A 20,855-nucleotide genomic window follows, 5' to 3' on the forward strand; every position below is an offset into this window, starting at 1 on the left:
TTAAATAACCATGCATAGAATTATCCGTTTCATACATTTAATACAAATGAAACTGTCTCGGTATGAGAGAAATTGCTATTAGGTAGTAATTCTAAGTCAACTATATTTATATTCTAAGTTTTTGTGACTAATCCTAAAAAGAACAATCAATAGATTCATAAAAAGTAAATCTGACCCTAAGAATTGAAATAAAGTAACAGAAATACTTTCTTATTCCAGGGATGTACATAGGACGGGCTGTAAGTTTTAGAGTTTGTTTAATTTCATTTCTTTACATGAAACCATAAGAATAACAAGCATCTTAATAAAATACTGGGTGATTTGCTCACTTCTACAGTCAATCCCAATGTCAACAAGCAAAGTAGGCAAGTACCTAAGTGCAACTAATAAGCAGCATAGAAATCTTGGTTGTCTATAAAATTGTGTCAAACCAGATTTAACTTGAAAAAAAAAAGAAATTAAAGCCAAAAAAAGAAAAAAGTTTATTCAAAAGAATACAAATACAAAATCATTTACTAGGTACCTACTAGGTACCTACATACTAGGTACCTACTAGGTACCTACTGCTAGAGTTAGCAGAACTAGTTAAAGGTCTTTTGAATTCAAAACTGAATAATTATTGTAAAGATAAATAAAAGGAACAGAAACATGAATAATTATACTCCGATTAGTTCATAATGAACTAATTATGATATCCTACAATATTGAAAAAGGGTTTCTTAATTCCTTTTTCTTTTTTTTTTGAAGTTTATTTATTTATTTTGAGAGAGAGAGAGAGTGCAAGCAGGGGAGGGGAAGAGAAAGGGAGACAGAGAATCCCAAGCAGGCTCCACACTGTCAGCACACAGCCCAATGCTGGGCTCAAACTCACAAACCATGAGATCATGACCTGAGCCAAATCAAGAGTCAGAGGCTTAACCCATTGAGCCACCCAGGTGTCCCCACTTTTTAAAGATTAATTAATAGAAAAGTAAGTACAAGAAAAATTATAATTAAGGGCAGGTGAAAAGAATCATATTTCCTAAAATACTCAAAACTGCACACTACCACCAATGTGTTCATTAAATAATTAAATTACATTACATGTCATTTAAGCCAAGTCTCAATTACACAACTTAGTGAAAAAATTATTCAGATCTTTTGCCCTATCTCCTTGCTTCTAATAACAATTATTTAAGCAAGTCACAAATCACCATTGTGAAACTGAAAAAATACATTTTTCTTTTCACTTTCTTTTTTTTTTTTTTTTTAGAGAGAGAGAGAGAGCTGGCAAGCATAAGCAAGGGAGGGAGCCGAGGCAAAGAGAGAAAGAGAGAGAGAGAGAGAGAGAGAGAGAAAGAGAGAGAGAGAGAATCTTAAGGAGGCTCCATGCTCATCATGGAGACTGACCCAGGGCTTGATCCCACAACCCTGGGATCATGACCTGAGCCGAACTCTTGACTTAAGAGTCAGATGCTTAACCCACTAAGCCACCCAGGTGCCCCCCCCCAAATAAAATTTTAATATGTGTAATTATGTCAATTTGCAATTTACGAGTCACTCTGATAAAATATTTGCTTTTCTTGTAAACTAAACCTTGTATAATGGCTAATTAAGGTTTGAGATTGATTATTGGTTAATGCCCATTATTCATGATACCACTAAGGTTAATATGGATAATCCATAGTTTCCTCTGTTTTCAAAGTACTATTTTTAAACATCTCCAAATGTCATAGAAGAACTTTGACCTTCACTCAAATTTCCATATTGGATCACCGAAGATATTTATGTATTTCATCTTAAAGTATTCCACATGATGATTCTTTTAAAATTCAAACGAGTTGTTTTTAAATTTTTTTTTTTAATGTTTTTATTTATTTTTGAGACAGAGAGAGACAGAGCATGAACGGGGGAGGGTCAGAGAGAGAGGGAGACACAGAATCGGAAGCAGGCTCCAGGCTCTGAGCCATCAGCCCAGAGCCCAACGCGGGGCTCGAACTCACGGACCGCGAGATCGTGACCTGGCTGAAGTCGGACGCTTAACCGACTGCGCCACCCAGGCGCCCCCAAACGAGTTGTTTTTAGTTTGGCATTATAGACGATCTGTTTTGAAAGCAATTGTTCAGTTTAAAGGTTTTTGCAAAAGAGGCCAACTCTCTTCAAAGTTAGCACCAGGTCCCCAGAACCCACTTAGATGGCTATAGATAGAAATAACATAGCTTGGAACTTTCTAATTTAGGGATTGACATAAAAACACTATCTTATTTTTCTGGCCCTGAGAGTTATTTCTCCTCAGTGACAGAAAGAGAGCTTCGAACTCTGCCAGAACTGATCCATTTCTCCTATTTTATGAGAAAAGCAAAACCAAGAGAACTAAGCCTGTTACTCCACTACCACCTATATTTTCAGGAACAGCAGTCACTCCAACATTTCTTAGATCTGTACGGCATAGTGAACTAACTTCCCAACAAGCTGGCCTCTTAATTTCATCTTGCTCTGAAAGTAAAAGAATAATGAGCTCAGTGATGCTGACACAATACTCCCAACCACCAGGAAGGATGCCTTAGTGTCCGGCTGTCACTCACTGACTGGGTTCAAGACTGATGAATTCCCGCTGCACAAAGCAGTGTTCACTCCTCTGTAGTAGTAAGTCTTGATGTTTATCTCATGGCAACTCTGCCAAGCAACGTAAGGATCAACTTATGAAAGAATACGTGTTTCTTAGCTGGTATTCTTAATTGCCCCCTGGAGAGAGAATGAAAAGATTGGGGGAGTTGGAAGCAGTATCCTATTTCTCTCCGATGTATTGCCAATTTTCTAAAAAGACATTTACTTTCCCATATTATTCCTCTTAAAACCTGGCCTCTGGCCCCAACCATTGAGGGTCTGAGAGTCATCAGATACTTTCTAATTTTCAAATCCAGTGGTTTCTTTTCAGTTCTCTGCCTCAGCTTTCATCATGTTTGATATTGTAGACCCACCAATTAAAACCCTTCTTTTCGATGGCTTCCATCTCCTTGTTTTTCCCCCTTTTTCCTCATTCTTGCTCTATGCTCGTTCCCCTGTAAGGGATTAGCACACATGCTAATAACTCTTTGGGATACAAAAAATATTCTACCTCCATGTAAAGCAGTATAGAGCATGATGTTTACAAATCAGGTTCTAAAAGTAGACACACCTGAATTTGATTCCCAACTGTACCATTTACTGTAGGTACATACAATTATTCCCTTCTTATTTCTCTGGGCCTCAGTTTCCCACATCTATAAATGAAAATCATAATAATAGCGCCATTTTTTTAGGTTTGAGAGAATTCAATTACTATTTGAAAAATATTTATCAGACTCATGGCACAAGAGTTTTTATTTTTTTTCTTCTTTTTTTTTAATATTTATTTATTTTTGAGACAGAGAGAGACAGAGCATGAACGGGGGAGGGTCAGAGAGAGAGGGAGACACAGAATCGGAAGCAGGCTCCAGGCTCTGAGCTGTCAGCACAGAGCCCGACGAGGGGCTCAAACTCACGGACCGTGAGATCATGACCTGAGCCAAAGTTGGACGCTTAACCGACTGAGCCACCCAGGCACCCCTGCACAAGAGTTTTTAAATAAATATTGGTATTATTTCTAATACCAATGCCCTTTGACAGATAAAATTAGAAATGGATAGCATTATAGATCTTAATCAGAGAGTAACCAAGTGACAGTTGGATTTTTTTTTTTCTTGAGAGAGAGAGAGAGAGAGAGAGAGAAATCATCAGCAGGGGAAAAGCAGAGAGAGACAGAATCCCAAGCAGGCTCCGTGCTGTCTGCACAGAGCCCAATGGGCTCAAACTCCCAAACCATGAGATCAAGACCTAAACCAAAACCAGGAGTTGGGCATTTAACTGACTGAGCCACCCAGGCACCCCTGACAGTTGGATTTTAATTTGCTTGAATGGAATTACAAATCTAAGGATCCAGGAAAGACCACTGAGTCCAGGAGTCAGCAAGCTATTGCCCACAGGAGAAACACGGTCCACCTCCTGTTCTTGTAAATGAGTTAATGGAACAAAACCATGCCCATTCATTTATGTTTTGTCTATGACTGCTTTTGTGCTTCAACAGCAGCACTGAGTAATTATAAAAGAGACTATATGGCTTGCAAAGCCTAAAATATTTTACAGAATAAGTTTGCTAACCCTTAATGCATTCTAACCCCCATAATTTTTCTAATGAGAAAATTAAATACAATCACATGATTCTGAAATTGCTAAGAAACTTCCCAACGTATCATCTTTGTTAGTTTACAGGAAACTTATATGTATGCAGACTGTTTACTGATGGAAAAAAAACCTTTTTCATTAGCATGTTTTGTTGTTTCTGTGACACAATTATAGTTTTTGGGAGTCCCACAGAACATGGGATTTATTCTGACACTATATATCTACACTTGCACTATGAAAAATAAAGCATTTTCCATTAGGGTCAGAAAAACTCGAGGTTAAAAGAAAATAAAACAGCATAAGCTCATGCCAAAAGCTGAATTTTCCTTAATAAAAAGAAAGGTGGCAGCTTCCAACTTCAGCACAAAGTACGAGTGTCAAATTGCTGCAGAAACTGCTGTCTTCTGGCGATTGATGACCAGAATGACCCCAGAAGCAATTGTGTATTCTCATGAGATGGCTTGCTTAGGCACTTCTGGGAAGGAGCATGGGTCTTCAGAAAGGTTAGCGTGTTGTCTATTTCCCGGTAACTACTTGCAGAAGGTCGAAGGAGTTGATGGGACCAGACGTAAAGCAAGAATAGGGTCAGGCCATGGCATTTAATCAGTGGCTACAGGGGGCATCAGTGGATTGCCCAGAAAGAGGAACATTTCATGGCTGAAGCTCTGGTTTGCTTCTAGTATATTCATGTTCATTCCCTAATGCAGTATGAACATCACAAATACAAGCCACTCCTGGAGATCCCAAGGGTAAAGCTGAGCTTCAACCGAAAATTCTCAAGTCTCAGATGTAAACATCTTGCAGTGGCATCAGGAAGGGAGAGAAAAAGAAAACATCATTTTTCTTTTGGAGAAAACAGCTCTATTTTCTTCTATGCCACCAGAAATGGCATTACCCTGGACTGCAGATGATGCTTAAAGGATGCAGAGATAACCTGTAGCTTTTGCTACCAGAAGACCTCATTATGTGATCCCTCTGGTGGTGGTCTATAATCACCTATTTCAGGATTACTAAGCGTGGCTGTTAAAAAAGCAGACTTCTGGTTCCTGTACCAGACAGTGTGTATCAGCACGTCTGTGTCTCACACCCAGGCATGTGCATTTTCAACAAGCTTCCCACACAATCCTACTGCAAAGCTAGAGTCTGGAGACTGAGGGTCCATTGAAGGGGGAACTAGCGCTAAATCTTTTAGCTCTGCCATTTAGTCTAGCCTTGTGACTTTGAGTAATTGACTTAAAATGAGTCAAATATAATCTACTCTGCTAGCCAACAAGATTTATTCATTTTGAGAATAAAAGGGAAGAGCCCAAAGTGTGATGTCAGTGCAAGGTATAATTCCCCAGAAGAGATTAGCGCACTCAGCTAAAATGGCTAAATTGCTCAAAGGCAGGGATGTGCAGAAGGCTCCATGTGGGATTACATGGCTTTATTTTTCTAACGTACTCAAGGAAAAGTACTGTGATTTCATAAAATGTTAGCTTGGCTTTTTATGTTATGTTTGCTTCTTTCTATCTCATAAATTTAATTGAGTAAGCTAATGTCTATATGAAGGAAGAAAATCTCAGAAATGAACAATTTATCAAAGCTTTGTGCAGTACTGCCTGCTCAGTATATTCTGCGCAATTAAAAGGTCTGGGGGCAGAGCTTGAGCCACCCCAAATGAAAAACCATCTACACACGTGAATGTTGCTACAGACTAAACTAGTTTCCCCAGTTTATTTTACTCTCCCCAGCTGCTTCAGAATCCTTCTTCTGCCTAAAAGCCATGACCACAAAATCCAATTTCACCTTCTCCAGGGCTTGGTACCCCTGAATACACACAGCCAAATCTCTCCGGTATTTTACTCACAAAACAAAAGGTGGCAAAAGCAGCTGTACTTGAAGTCACTGCTACTAAATAAATCCCAAACCTGTTCGTTTGCTTTTCTGCTACAATATACAGTTCAAAACTGGACCTGCACTGCTGTCCCCATGATGCCATAGTCACTCCTGGGACCGAGGAACTAAGTGGTCACTGACATTAATATAGGTATGCTGGGAAACAATATCCCCTCACACTCATTTTTTAAAATGGTTCATTAAGAAACACTTGAATACACTAATAACAATAGATAACATGTATTGATAATGTGACTGATCTTTTTTCAAGTTTACTTATTTATTTTGAGAGAGAGAACAAGTAGGGGAGAGGCAGAGAGAGAGTGGGAGAGAGAATCCCAAGCAGGCTCTGCACTGTCAGCACAGAGGCTACTTGGGGCTCAAACTCATGAGCTGTGAGATCATGAACTGAGCCAAAATCAAGAGTTGGATGCTTAACAGACTAAGCCACCCAGGTGCCCCTGTGACTAGTCTTTTAATACATCATCATCCTACCTCATCTTCACAAGAAGTCTATGAAGTCGATATTATTATCTCCACTTTACAGATGAGGAAAGTGAGAAAGAGCTGAAAATTGCAATGAATGTCATAGTATGGGCACTGAAAAATCACATTAGGTGGTCAGCCCATGTTTACTTGGTTCCAAATACCACAATTTTAACCATTACAACAAAACAGACTTGATGACCTTGATGTATCTGTCTCTCTTAACAATCTAATCCTTGTTCAAATTGAATCAGATTTCTCTGTTAGCCATTATTATCAATTTTCCTTAAAATCTAGGAATCATCGGGGCGCCTGGGTGGCGCAGTCGGTTAAGCGTCCGACTTCAGCCAGGTCACGATCTCGCGGTCCGTGAGTTCGAGCCCCGCGTCGGGCTCTGGGCTGATGGCTCAGAGCCTGGAGCCTGTTTACGATTCTGTGTCTCCCTCTCTCTCTGCCCCTCCCCCGTTCATGCTCTGTCTCTCTCTGTCCCAAAAATAAATAAACGTTGAAAAAAAAAATAAAAAAAAAATCTAGGAATCATCTCTAATGGAAGGGACTGTATCTTTAAGACATATAATAAGGTGCTCAGCAAATATTTGTTGAATGAATGAATCCTCAGTACTTAGAAGAACTGCCAGTTATTTTAAATCTCAAATCCTCTTCCCTATTACAAGCAACTATCAGCATTATTTTCATGCCAATTTAAATGAGAAGTTCTTTTTGTCAAAACAGACAAATATAAGGGAAGGAAAAAAGAGAGAGAGAGGGAAGCAAACCACAAGAGACTCTACAGAATAGAGAACAAACAGGGTTGATGGAGGGAGATGGACAAGGGGTTTGGCCAGATGGGTGATGGGCATTAAGGAGTGCACTTGTGATGATCGCTGGGTGTTGTATGGAAGTGATGAATCACTAAGTTCTACACTTAAGGGAAATTTTACCATCTATGTCAATTAACTAGAATTTAAATAAAAACTTGAAATACAAAATACAATAAAATAGTTCTTCACAGGTGAATTGTCACTACTAGTAATTACAGAAACATTGTTTATAAATTATTTACTTTTCTGTGAAGTGAGAAACCCTTGTGTGAACTAGAAACGTTTACTTCTGACCAACAGTAAACTCAGGGGTTCCAAGACCACATTTAGTTTCAATAATTCACTAGAAAGACTCACAGAACTCACCAGAAACACTTATCTCATGATTATGGTTTTAGATACAGATTAGGTTAGGTTAAAAGATAGAGATTAAAATCAGCCAAGAGAAGAAGCACATAGGGCAGAATCTAGGAAAGTTCCAAACACAGAGCTTGAGTTATCCTCTGCCCATGGAGTCACGCACACACAGCATTACTCTTCCAGCAGTAATATATGATGATACAAATGGAGTATCAACCAGGGAGCCAACCAGGGAAGCTCACCCAAGCTTTGGCATCCAGAGCCTTTATTTGGGCTCTATGGTTGATTGCCCACATGGCTGACCTCGGTTGCCAGGCATTCTGGGGTCAAACTGATACTGTGTGACTCAAAGTTCCTACTATATTTAATACTGTTAGACTATCCGGAAATTCTGTCAGACTATCTGGAAATGCAGAGGCTGTGAAAACTCTGAAATTCACAGCCTCCAGTCCTACAAAGACTCCTATCAGGCATGGCATTGCAAGGGTTTAGAGAATACCTCCCAGCAGATGAGAGCAGAGGGCAGACGTCTTCTGGACAAGGATTATTCTTCACTACATAAAGAGTTTAAAGAAAATCTAAGTTTTTTTTTAAGATTACTAGTTTCACTTGCACTGATATATTTTCCAATGTAGAAGATCTAGAGACCAATATAACTATGGGGCCGGGATATGGATGTGACCATCATCTTCCAGGCATGTTTTTACTTCAGAAAATATGATTTAGAAAGGAAATAGAGCTGGGGTGCCTGGGTGTCTCAGTCGGTTGAGCGTCCGACTCTTGATTTCAGCTCAGGTCATAGTCTCAGGGTTTGTAGGTTCAAGCCCCAGATGGGGCTCTGTGCTATCATCAGCTTGGGGTTCTCTCTCTAACTATCTCTCTGCCCTCCCCTGCTTGCATGTGCATGTGTTTTCTCCCTCCCTCTCTCTCTCTCTCTCTCAACCTCTCTTTCTCTTCCTCTCCCTCTCTGTCAAAAATAAATAAATAAAATTTTAAAAAACAAAATAGAACTGACTTACGAGGCAGCCCAGAACTACACGTACAAGCATAGGTAGCATCAAGCTACAACAGAAACCAACATGCAATAATAGCTATTTTACACGACCAAGTTAGAGAATCTAAATATGGAGGTAGATCTTACAGCATCTAGTTTAGAATCCAGTCCAATAACTAGACTCTGAAATTAGGCCTCTCCTAGATGATTGTCCCAAAAATCAATCTTCCTCTTATTTCCACCATTCTTTTCCTCCAGTTCATTCCAGACTCCTTGCTCTTCCCCCTTCTGACTGCCAAGGAAGCAGGTGGTTTGTCCATCTGGAACTCCAAGTTTTGCTCCATCCTGATCATTTCCAAATACACTGAATCCTCAAAGGCTTACATCTTGTTCCAATTATTTCAATTATTAGGTTTTTGGGTTGAAAGCAATAGCAACTTAATTACAATTAATTTCAGCAAAAATTTTGGACCTAGACACACACATAGGAGAATGCCATGTGATTTCTGTTGCTTAAACCACCTAGTGTGTGTTACTCTGTCACAGAGCCCTAACAAACTAATACACAGACTAAATATGTATTTCTGGTCATTTGAACATCATGTTTTATAGTTGTCTCATCTCACTGGTCAAAATCAAGCACAGTTCACATAAGAACTTCCCCTTTTGCATATGCAATTCCACTCTCTTATATTTTATTTGTCATTAATCATCTTATACCTATTGGTTTCTCTATTCACATCACAGATTTTATTCCATACAAATACCATAAGAATCTAGGCTAAATAGTCATATGTTAGGTATAAAGACCTTAATTTCAAATATTGAACTTTGCAGACCCAGATCTCCATCATATTCTTTTAATAGATTCCAATTGTCTATTGAAATAGTCCATCTTTTTATTCATTTTGCCTTTATTTTCCTTTATTTTTGAACATATAAACCATTGTTATTTTGAACTCCTTACTAACTACATTCCGTACTTATATCACATCTAGGTCCATTTTTTTCTGTTTTATCTCATAATTATTTGTCACTTTACCCACTTATTTGCAGGCCTAAAACTTTTTATTAAATGCTGGATATTATAAATGATATATCATAGGTGCTTTGCAGTATGTTATCTTCTAAAGGACATTAATTTTTTTATCTGGCAGATAATCATATCACTAGAGGGTCACCCTCATCCTGCCACATTTAGTCTGAGTCAGGGGTGGGTCTATTTCACTTTGCCCTTTTTCCTAGAATCCAGCCCTTACTTCTAGCATACTCCTAGCATTCCCCTAACTTCTAGGATGTGGTATTTCAATGACAACAACAAGCCTAGGGAGTTCACTTAGCTGGACCCAAACATTAATGTCTCCACAGAGTTGTGAAACCTCTAAAATTCCCAATTATATTTCAGGCTTCCTTTATTTTTTCTCTGTCCCATCTCTTGAAATCTCATTCTGTCATGCTCCACTTTATGAGTCAGCCAAAGACACAGTGTGAACTTTTGTGTAGATTTTTGAAGGTCCTCTGTAGCTTCTTCTGTCTGATATCCTACCCTTCAAATCGCAGTCACCATGGTAACTCCAAACACCAGTCTGTTTCCTCTGATAGCAAAAATACTGTTTTCTGCTTGGGCTCTATTCCCCCAAACAGTGGTCTGGAAATTCCATTCAGGGAGAAATCAGGGTGAATGCAGGATGTAGCTCATGTGTTTCCCTTTGCTCACAGACATTGCTTGCTGCCCATTTCCTGCAAGTAATTGTTTTATATTCTTCTCCATACTGGTACACACTTTAGTGGGAGGGGAAGTCTGATACAAGCTAATTAATCATGGCCGAAATTTAAAGTCAGGCATAAAGTTCTTAAATACAGGCATAAAGTCCTTAAATACAGTTCATGATTCATTTCTTTGTTCTATATGCCCTTCTCTCCTCTCTTTCCATACCTGCAGAAGGAAGTTTGGAAGCTTGAGGAAATTGCTTCAGATTGAGCAGTTTGGGCTCCCACTGACAGATGTTGGCTGCTCATATTGACATATCCTATTGAAGGCTAATGAAATCTTAGTGAAATATTAGTTCATTAGTACAAGTGGCTTGGAACAAAGTGGTTTTCAATTTGGGGGCTGCACAGAAGATCACCAGGGCAGGGAGTTGTTTTAAAACTCTAGGTGTTCTAGCCACACACGAAACCCATTACATTTAGAGACCCTGGAAACGGACCCAAGAAAGAAGTTGTTTTCAAATCTCTACAGATAATGCCAATAGCAGCCAAGGTTGAGAATCATGGACTTAAATTCTTGGCTGAAGCTCTCTTATGTAAAAATAAAACATCACTGAGATGATCCCTGAGCATCCTTGCCATGCAAGTCCGTCCTTCATCTCCATAATCCTGCATGAGAGCATTTCCTTCACCAGTGTTCTCCTGTCACTGCTCATGAAACAACCAGGAAAATCCAGTGAGGTCATTTTTGCCTTAGCTTTGTGACTTTGGTGAATACAAATGTTCTCCAAAGTTTACATGGCTTCATAAGATGTTTACCATGTCTGCTCACCTAGTCGTTTGTCAGAGGAGAAGGAAAAACAGCTATAATCTGTCCAAAGAAAAGTGTAAGTCGAACATGAAAGATATTACAAAAATAAATGTTTTAGAAGTGGGATGAGCCTTTTTGTAAACACAAGAAAGCACCTGCTTATTGACACCATGCTACTGTGGAAATTATGTGCAAGTGTTTGCATAATTACAGATCTATATTCCATATATGTAAAGCAAAACTATTTGCATGAGTCATTTGCAGAAGACTTGGAAGCCTCTTGCCTGAGTCCTGACAGTGCTCAGTGCTCTCTCTCTTTCCCAGAGCAGATGTGTAATGAGAAATGCCATGATTGGCCAAATGGGCTTTTATAGGGAGGCTCTGGGAAGAAGAAAACTTGGAGCCAGGCCCATCCCCATAGCACAATCACCTGCTGTGGGCCATTCAGTTCATGCCAGCCATTTTTATCCACAGCTTTTTCTACCTCACAGGTGTGTCATAAAAGAACTACATAATGTGTAAGACACTCCATGGTGCTGTGAAGCAAGTAACCAAATAAATATAGGATGTTTACCTTGCCAAAAAACAGCATCTCAGCATCCAACGGGAAGATGCCAAGCCACCTGCTAAGGTCAAATGGTTTGTGACCTGAAGCAAACTGCCTCTGCTCAATACAAATGGTGTAACATCCTTGCCCCCCATCCGAAATCTTCAGTGTGATCCATTTATATTCTTCTTAAATGTATCTGTATATTTAGGCCTTTTCATCCTTATTCATACCTTTGCCCCACCAGCAAGATCTTTTGCCTTTTTCTGTCCTGTCTCTCCTCCTCCCTCAATCCCAGCTTCCACCATTGAAATATAACCTGTCATTCAAGCTCCAATTTAATTAATAACAGCTACCATTGTTTACCATTTACTGTGTACCTGGAACTAAGCTGAATGCTTTACATATTTCATTTTACTGAATTCTTCCAACACATCTACAAAGTTACTTTCATTAAGCCAGTGTAACAAATGACAACCAAAACCCAGAGATAAAATAACTTGCTCAAGATCACAAAGCCAGAATTCAAACCCAGGCCTGTCTTGATCTAAAGCTGATATTATTACACACTATATTGCAGTCATCCTTACCAACTTCCCATACAAACTTTCTTGATGACTCCACAATATAGCAATTTCTCCCAACCTAAACCTAGCTCCCCTCCAGAACATATTTTGACATGCCTTGATTACTGTTTCGTTTATATTGCTATTTGAATTTAGATGAGTATATTTAGTTTCCTTTCCTAAGTATATTATAAGCCTATTAAAGCCCCAGAACTGTTCAAATGCTAAACTAATGCACCTACATTCTCCAGACACATACAGACACTGGTCTTACTCTACAGTCTTGAGTATATTTTTTTGTTACCCTATTATCACCTAGCATATTTTTATGTACAGTAATCTAACCCCACCAATAATTTGCTCTCATTTGTTAAAAGTCCAAATATGAGGGGTTAAATGAAAAGCATGAGGTTGAGAGGGCCAGTAAAGGTGTGACCAGAGATGAACATACCTACTTCCAAGGCATTATGTTATGATTTCTAAGTTGATAAGAACCATCAGAACTTAAAAAAAAAAGAACTTAACAAAGGCATTCCTTTTTTGTAATTTAAGGTATGTTTGCCAAAATATACTGACATTATACTGTATTCTAAATATGTAGGAGTCATAATATTTCCCAATCAGCTATTAATAGTTACTAGTGTCTTCTTTGTTCAGAATGCTTTTCAATATGCCATAGCACAAAGGTAGAATCAAGCATAAAATAAATTAGCATAGTATTTTACATTTTAGGAATAATGAACACTAGGTCTATCTATGCAAACCGATTTGATGGATCAAGAAAAATGCTTAGAAAATTCAGAAGGCAAAGCACTCTAGCCAAACAGAAAACTGAGGGTAAGCTTTTAGAGCTTGAATGAAATAGATAATACTTTAAGAGGAAAGAGCAAATTATATAAATGAGTACTTATTGAGGAAATGAAATAAAACCTGTTATGAGTGATAAAAATAATTGGCACCCAGGAGATACCCCACAGGGACTTCCTGTACCAACCACAGTATAGTTGTTTTCTTCAAATGAAGGAGGGGTAAAGGTTACACGTTGTGTCTTCCAGATGAGTATAAAGTTACTTCAATGCTCATTTTCCTAATTCCAAAATTCTTGAGTAAGAGTGCTTTTGTTTTTACTGGGAACACAAAATGGAATACAAAGGGAACTAAATTAAAGTAGAGAGGTATGCATCTCAGGAAGCAATGCATTTGCTCAGACTCACCTGTGAACAAGCCTTGAGGACCCCTCAGTAGCATACCCTGTTTGGGGTATAAGAATATAAAACCACTTCATGATTCAGAAGTCAGGAATGTGAAATTTACCTTCCTTTTGGCCACAGTCTCAGTGTGTGGGAGTGTCAAGTGTATTCTTCTCTTATTTATGAGTTTGTCTCTTGTATAGACTGGGATAATACCCACTTGCTTTCCCTCAAAAATCTCAGGGGTGACTCATGGCTCTTCTATTCAGCCAGTATGCTAAGATACTGTGAGTAATAAATAATTTCTTTTAAGCCTGCAGAAACTTTCGTCTGCATTTACTTAGAATCTCATTCGACTTTTCCTATTTATCAACAGCTGTGAAACTTTCAAAAATTGTTACTGCAAGTTCTCACCATTTCCTGGAGTCCCTATAGCTATAGATTTTCTAGCCATATGATCTTAAAGAGTCAACTTATTTTTGTGAAAGCAACTTCAGATACGGTGTCAAATGACCCGTGTTCATATTTCAGCTCTGCCTTTTGACCTTGATTAAACCAAACACCTCCCTAAGCCTCAGCACCTTTCTCTATGCAAAGGGGAAATAATACCTGCCTGTACTTACCCACAGAATTGTGGTGAGGCTCAATTTGAGAAGTATGCAAAAATGCTGCATAAATCACATCTCTATAGCAGGATTGTTCATGCTATTTTAAGTGTCTTTTAGCCCCATCATTTCTATGAAACAGCAATTACATGCAGTTAAGGTTTTATTTCCTTCCAGTCTTTTTTCTACAGTGTATGTGTTTGTGTATCTGTGTAGATTTACTTTTTTAAATGTAGGCAATATTTTATTATGATGTAATTGTGTATTATCACATTTACATATATTATGATATATGTATGTATATATCCCTAAGTTAATAAAAGTTCTTCCAAAACATGGTTAATAACAGCTTGATATGTCTATCATATATAATATATATAATGAAGTATGATGGATACATGAATTTTCATGTTATTAAAAATTATTTCTAAACATGGTTAATAATGGATGCATTAAAAATATGTTGGTTAGTGCTTGTTTCAGCAGCACATATACTAAAATTGGAATGATACAGAGAAGATTAGCATGGCCTCTGCACAAGAATGACACACAAACGCATGAAGCATTCCATATTTTTGCACAGGTAGAAAGAGAAAGACAAATACCATATGATTTCACTCACATGTGGAATTTAATAAACAAAGCAACAGAGCAAAGGGAAAAAAAGAGTGAGAGAGGCAAACCAAGAAACACTCTTAACTATAGAGAACAAACTGATGGTTGCCAGAAGGGAGGTGTGTGGGGGGATGGGTTAATAAATAGGTGATGGGGATAAGGAGGGCACTTGTGATGAGCCTCAGATGTTGTATGGAAGTGTTAAATCACTAAATTGTACACCTGAAGTTAATATCACACTGTGAACTAACCAACTGGAATTTAAATAAAAGCTTTTTAAAAATACGGTGGGTAATAATACTACCATAGGAGTGAACCATAATTTGTGGGATCACTCTCCACCTTTAACTCATTAAAAATACACATTTACAGGTTCTTTTGTTTTTGCTTGTTTTGCTATTTTGTTGTTGATGTCACTGAGTTTAGTTGCTATTATAACCAAGATTGTAGTAAACATCTTTGTACGACAATCTTTTTATGGACCCCTAATTCAATAGAGGACATTTCTAGAACTGAAATCACTGAATCAAATGTATGGATTCTTCTAAGATCTTTGGCTAGCCCTTGCTAACATATGGTCACATTCTGTTCCTGAAGTATTGTACTGTTTAGACAATGTAAGAGATAACTTTTATGGTAGCTTCATCATGATTACCTATTTTAATCATTACCAATTTCATAGGCAAAAAAAAAGTAACTTTCCATTATCTATGTTTATATGATCACTAGTGAAGTTGAAAATTTGTCATGTTTATTGATTTTAATTATTTCTGCCACAAATATCTTATGTTTGCTCCATTTTAGTATTTTCCTTATTGACTTTTACACCTTATTGACACCTGAAGAAATTAATTACACAGTCATCCTAACTCATAAAATTTTCCAAATTTGTCAACTGCACTTTAATATTGCCTATGATTTTTGACACTGTAAGTTTTTTTTAAGTTTTTTTTTCTTCCAGTCTTATTGAGACATAATTGACACATGGCATTGTGTAAGTTTCATATAAGGTGTCCAACATGTTGGTTTCATACATTTATATATTGCAAAATGATAACCAACATAGCATTAGCTAATACCTCCATTTCTCTTTTGTGGTAATTTTTCAAGTTTTTAAAAATCATATTTACCAGGCAGTTTATTCCATTGCTTCCTTTTTTGATATTTTTGTGTGTTAAGTAGAGGGAATCCCTACTGCATCCATACAGTAATTCATCATTTTAATAAAAACCAGCCCCTAAGTTCAAAGACTTAGCAATCTAGAATAAAGTTAGGGTGTGATGGTATTGATTATTGCTGCTCTACCAGGAAGTCAATTTGAAAGCACCTGCAAGGAGATTATTAAATATTTCTGGTGCAGGAGGAATTAGCACCAACTCAGACACAGCCCTATTTATAAGCCACTCAGATACATACTGTGCCAAGGAGTTTGGCTGATGGTGAGCACCCAGAAATTCTGACACTTGGAAAGCAGAAGGTCTGTGCTAGTACATCTGTTAAGTCAGAGGGGTCCAGGCTGAGGCTCAGGCTCAGGGAGACAATGGGGAACAGGGAATAGACAACATCAAAATCAGTTCTGCTAGGGAAGAGGGACTTGGAAATGTCTGAGATGCGTAAGCTGTAATTAACAAGGTGACTCTAAAAAGAACTGGACTTCCCTCCCAGTTCTAAGTTTCTCTCATCATTCTCTGACTCTATTTGCCTCTTGTGCTGAGTTAAGGGCAAACTTCTTGCTTGCCTTACATTTAAATTTGATACTTCTGTGTTTAGAAAGGCCCATGAGGAGGCACACTTGCCTCCTTAGCAGCATGAATAGTAACCACAGTTAATACAGTTAATAAGAATTAACATTGTTTAGGCTCTTCCAATGGTCCAGACCTTGTTCTGAGCCCTTTATATTCATGGAACCCTTCAAAACACTTTTAACTGGTAGGAACACAATTTCCTCCATTTTATAGAGGCACAGAGAAGTAGATGACTTATCCAGGGTCACACAGCCCGCAAGAAGACGAGCCAGGATTTGAAACCAGACACCTGGTATCAGAGTTAGCAACTTTATTATATTCTATGATATTCTGTATTTACTAATACAAATTTTGGTAACAAGTATTTTGATTCCTATATGTGAAAAGATGTATGCAAATATATCTATACATTTGGAAAGATCTATGTATGTTATATCCCTGGATTTCTGCTTTTATTTATTATGGTCAATGACAGGAGAGGATTAGGAATTAATTAAAGAATTATTGGCTTATCTAGGCCTCTGGATTTCCCACCTTCTGATACTTCTACCAGAAAACAATAGAAGAAAGGAATAACACATTTTAGAGAAAAATGACTATTTTCCCACAGTTTGATGTTTATTGGTTCTGCTGGGGATTGACTTCTAAGGGAAACCAGACTCAATATAATGATCAAAGTAAGATCAAGTTTATATACCCACCTATTATATTCCTAGTACCTCTGGTGCTTCCATGGGTACCAGCTTAGTTCAGGACAGTGGAGTGTAGAGTGTGTGGAGGCAAATCCCCAATAACAACACAATTTCGGCAGTCTCTGAATAAGCCTTGCCAACATAGCTGACAGACTCTTGTCCCTTTTGTCCCGTTCTTGCCACCTCGATATCCATGCAGACTCAGGGGTCTCTCATGGCTGCAGTTTCAGAATTACTTATGGCCAAACACTGCTTGATGTCTCAGATGGCAACAAGGAGAGGCTGTACTACTGTCACCAATTTTCTCTCTTGTCTCGTTCCCTCCACTCCATCTCCCCACAGCCCTGCTAGACTAATAGTTTCCGTACAAATTTAGTCACATTCCTCTCCTTAAAAATCCTTCCATGGATTCCCACCTCCAACAGGTTAAAATCTCACCTCCCTAACATGGTGTCCAAGCCCTTTGACAATATGGCCCTTCTCCTATCTCCAACTTAGTCTATGAGCTCCTTACAGGAAAGTAACCCTGCTCTCCAGCCTTGTGAATGGCACTTAATAAATATTTAATGGATGAATGGATGGGTGGCTCAATAAAAGAATGGATGAATAGTGTCTTTCACATGGTGATCATTTCTTTTATTTATATTGTTTATATTGTTATCAAAGAACTCCAAAATATATTATCTCAATTAGACATGACAACAAATTCCTGAAATGGGTAATACTGACAATTTACACATAAGGAAGAGGTTCAGTAAGGCTAAGAGACTTGCCAGACATCACGTTTGCGTCACACCAAACCTTATAGCCTTTCTAATATGCCACAATTCTTTCCCATAATGCATGAAGTGATCTAAATGTAGTTATTTAATGATGCAGAGATTTATAGAGTTTTACAGCTGGGAGACTCCCCTAGTCAACTCTTTTTATTGGAAACATGAAAAACTCAGATCCAGAGATATGAAATTTCTTAAATTTGTACCACTCATTAGCAAGAGACTAGAAAATAGCTTCCTGGATCCTATTTCTAACTTTCTACATCCTTAAATCCATCCTCTGCCAGTCTCTGTGCAACTGTACAACTCTAACCTTTCTGTGCCTCAGTTTCTTATACTGATAAATCAGGATAATAGTAGCACCTGCTGCACAGAATCGTTGTGAGGATATAAAAGGGATAATACAAGGGAAATTCTTCAAAATTAAGTGCTTTAAAAATATTATCTATTAATCACCATCATTTCACGTGGATGGGTTTTCCCCTTTCATAAATCAGTAACATTGAAGAAGTGCTACCATCGTGATAGTGGTCACACTCAAATAATAAAAGCTGAAAGGCAGAGACGCAATATGATGCATGTTCAAATGCAAACAGTAAGTTATAGGACTGGAAGATACTATGAGTGAATGATAGAAAACCCTAACTCAAGGTCACAGGCAAACAAACTGTTAGGCTTTTTTTTTTCCTTGAAACTTCCCACTTTCTGAGGGGAGGTAAATTATTTTGAATTGCAATGCATGGTTGAAAAATAATAAAGTAAGAAGCAACCATTTTTCATTACTTATTTCCTCCCCATAAAATAGTTGTATTCTTCTGTCTGTTAACTGAAATAGATATATGCCCAAATATACACATAAAACATAACTAGCAGTGAATACACTGCCTTACGTACTGAAGAACCATTCAACTATAATCATTGCCTCTCCTACTGAGTTCCAGCCAGCTGGTTTTCTCTGTAGGAAAGGATTTTCCATACTTCTCATTAATCAACCCCATGAATTGCATTTACTCATTGATACCTTGCCGTCCTAGCTTTCAGTAGTAGTGAGATTAGGTAGGGCTGTGCTGTAGTAACAAAATTGCATTAGCTTACAAAATCAGAGTTCCATTTCTCACTCATGGCTCATGTCATAGTGGACTGACTGTAGCTCATTGTAGGACTTGCCTGACATAGTCATCCCTGGAACATTGTGGGCATCACAGCAGAGAAAAGGAGTTTAGCAAAGTGTGAACCTGCTCTCAAAGCTTGTCCCTGGGTGTAACACACGTCACTTCCATTCATCTTCATTGGCCAAAGCAAGTCACATGGCCAAGTCAGTCTTCAGTAGGGTGATGAAGTAGATATTCATCAACAGCAATATAATCTATCATGCATTCCTACTGTAATCTTTATTCTTTTTTTTTCCCCCTCCTGAGTTACAGCAGATTCTAGTTTTCCAAGGTTAATGTAAATTGTCTGTATCATTCTTCCTGCTTATTTCTGTGTGACTCCTGATTAGTTTTGTGAAACTGGATACTGAACATAGTGTTACTATCCTAAAAAAGATACACATCACAAAAAAAGCTAAAGGGTTTGTTTATTTATTTATTTATTTATTTATTTATTTATTGTTTATTTACCAAAGTTAAGTTATCAGATGACTACATGAACTCATTCTAACATAAATTCCCATGAGCTTCTATATTGTTTCTCCAACTCTCTATTACACCTGTAAATGTAACTTCTAATCTTCTAAGTCTTTTCCTCCACAGGGCCTGGAACTTACAATAATTACACATTTTGTGTTTTCATAAATACTTGCTAATAAAATGATTAAAATAAACTGACAGCACCTCCTAGAATAAAAATAATAACTTTCAATCTTAGATCCATCACCAAACTGTTCTGCAATGTGAAAAAGGACAGGTCTACATCTTTAGATTTAGAAAATGATGATGTCATTCTTAATGGTATTGGTGAGATTGAAGAATGTTCATTATTTAATGACTGTAATGGGCTCTGAAAGCATCCTGCAATTCATGTGCCTTATAATGCCAAGTCACCAGAATCCAAGAGAAGGGTAAAATTATTTTGGAAGTCATTCTTTCCATGAGTCAGGGAAAACCAACTTTTGCATAATTTACCTTACATGTAATTTCCAAAATTACATTAACCAATTTGAGTTTGCAGAGTATTTTTCCCCAAATTACCTACACTCACCTCAAATCACCAGAACCAGAAGTCAGGTAAAGCAAGTTACTCTCTTCTGGGAGGCTTCATAAAATTCATTGCTTTGCCGAAATCCATCAATATCAGTGTTCCTCAACTTAAGGAGTCTTCTTAGATATTTCTTTTTCTAATCACCCACACACAATTTCAATACCACAGATATACTGTATGCCTGATTATTTATTGTATGTATATCTGTGCTTTTTTCATTTAAAAAGTAAGAACTGGGGTGCCTGCGTGGCTCAATCAGTTGAGCTTTGACTTCAGCTCAGGTCATGATCTCACAGTCCATGAGTTCAAGCCCCACGTCAAGCTCTGTGAGGACAGCTCAGAGCCTGGAGTCTGCTTCAGATTCTGTGTTTCCCTCTCTCTCTGCCCCTCCCCCCTTTGTACTCTGTGTCTCTCTCAAAAATAAAATAAAATAAAATAAAATAAAATAAAATAAAATAAAATAAAATAAATTTTTTAGGGGCACTGGGTGGCTCAGTCAGTTAAGTGTCCCAACTCTTTATTTCAGCTCAGGTCATGATCTCATGGTTCATGGGATCAAGCCCCGTGTCAGGCTCTGTGCTAACAGCATGGAGCTTGCTTGGGATTCTCTCTCTCCTCTCTCTCTGCCCTCCCCCTGCCCAAATAAATCAATAAACATTTCCAAAAACTTTTTTT

At 37.9% G+C, this 20,855-nt stretch overlaps 1 non-coding gene across 1 annotated transcript; it reads left to right on the forward strand.

Annotated features, from left to right (window-relative positions):
• Positions 1 to 14,620: 14,620 nt before the first annotated feature.
• LOC123600110 lies at positions 14,621 to 14,727 on the forward strand. The gene has a single exon (XR_006713490.1). It is a non-coding gene; the product is annotated as a U6 spliceosomal RNA (small nuclear RNA).
• Positions 14,728 to 20,855: the final 6,128 nt, after the last annotated feature.

This window comes from Leopardus geoffroyi, chromosome C1 (genome assembly GCF_018350155.1).
Source record: "Leopardus geoffroyi isolate Oge1 chromosome C1, O.geoffroyi_Oge1_pat1.0, whole genome shotgun sequence".
NCBI lineage: Eukaryota > Metazoa > Chordata > Mammalia > Carnivora > Felidae > Leopardus > Leopardus geoffroyi.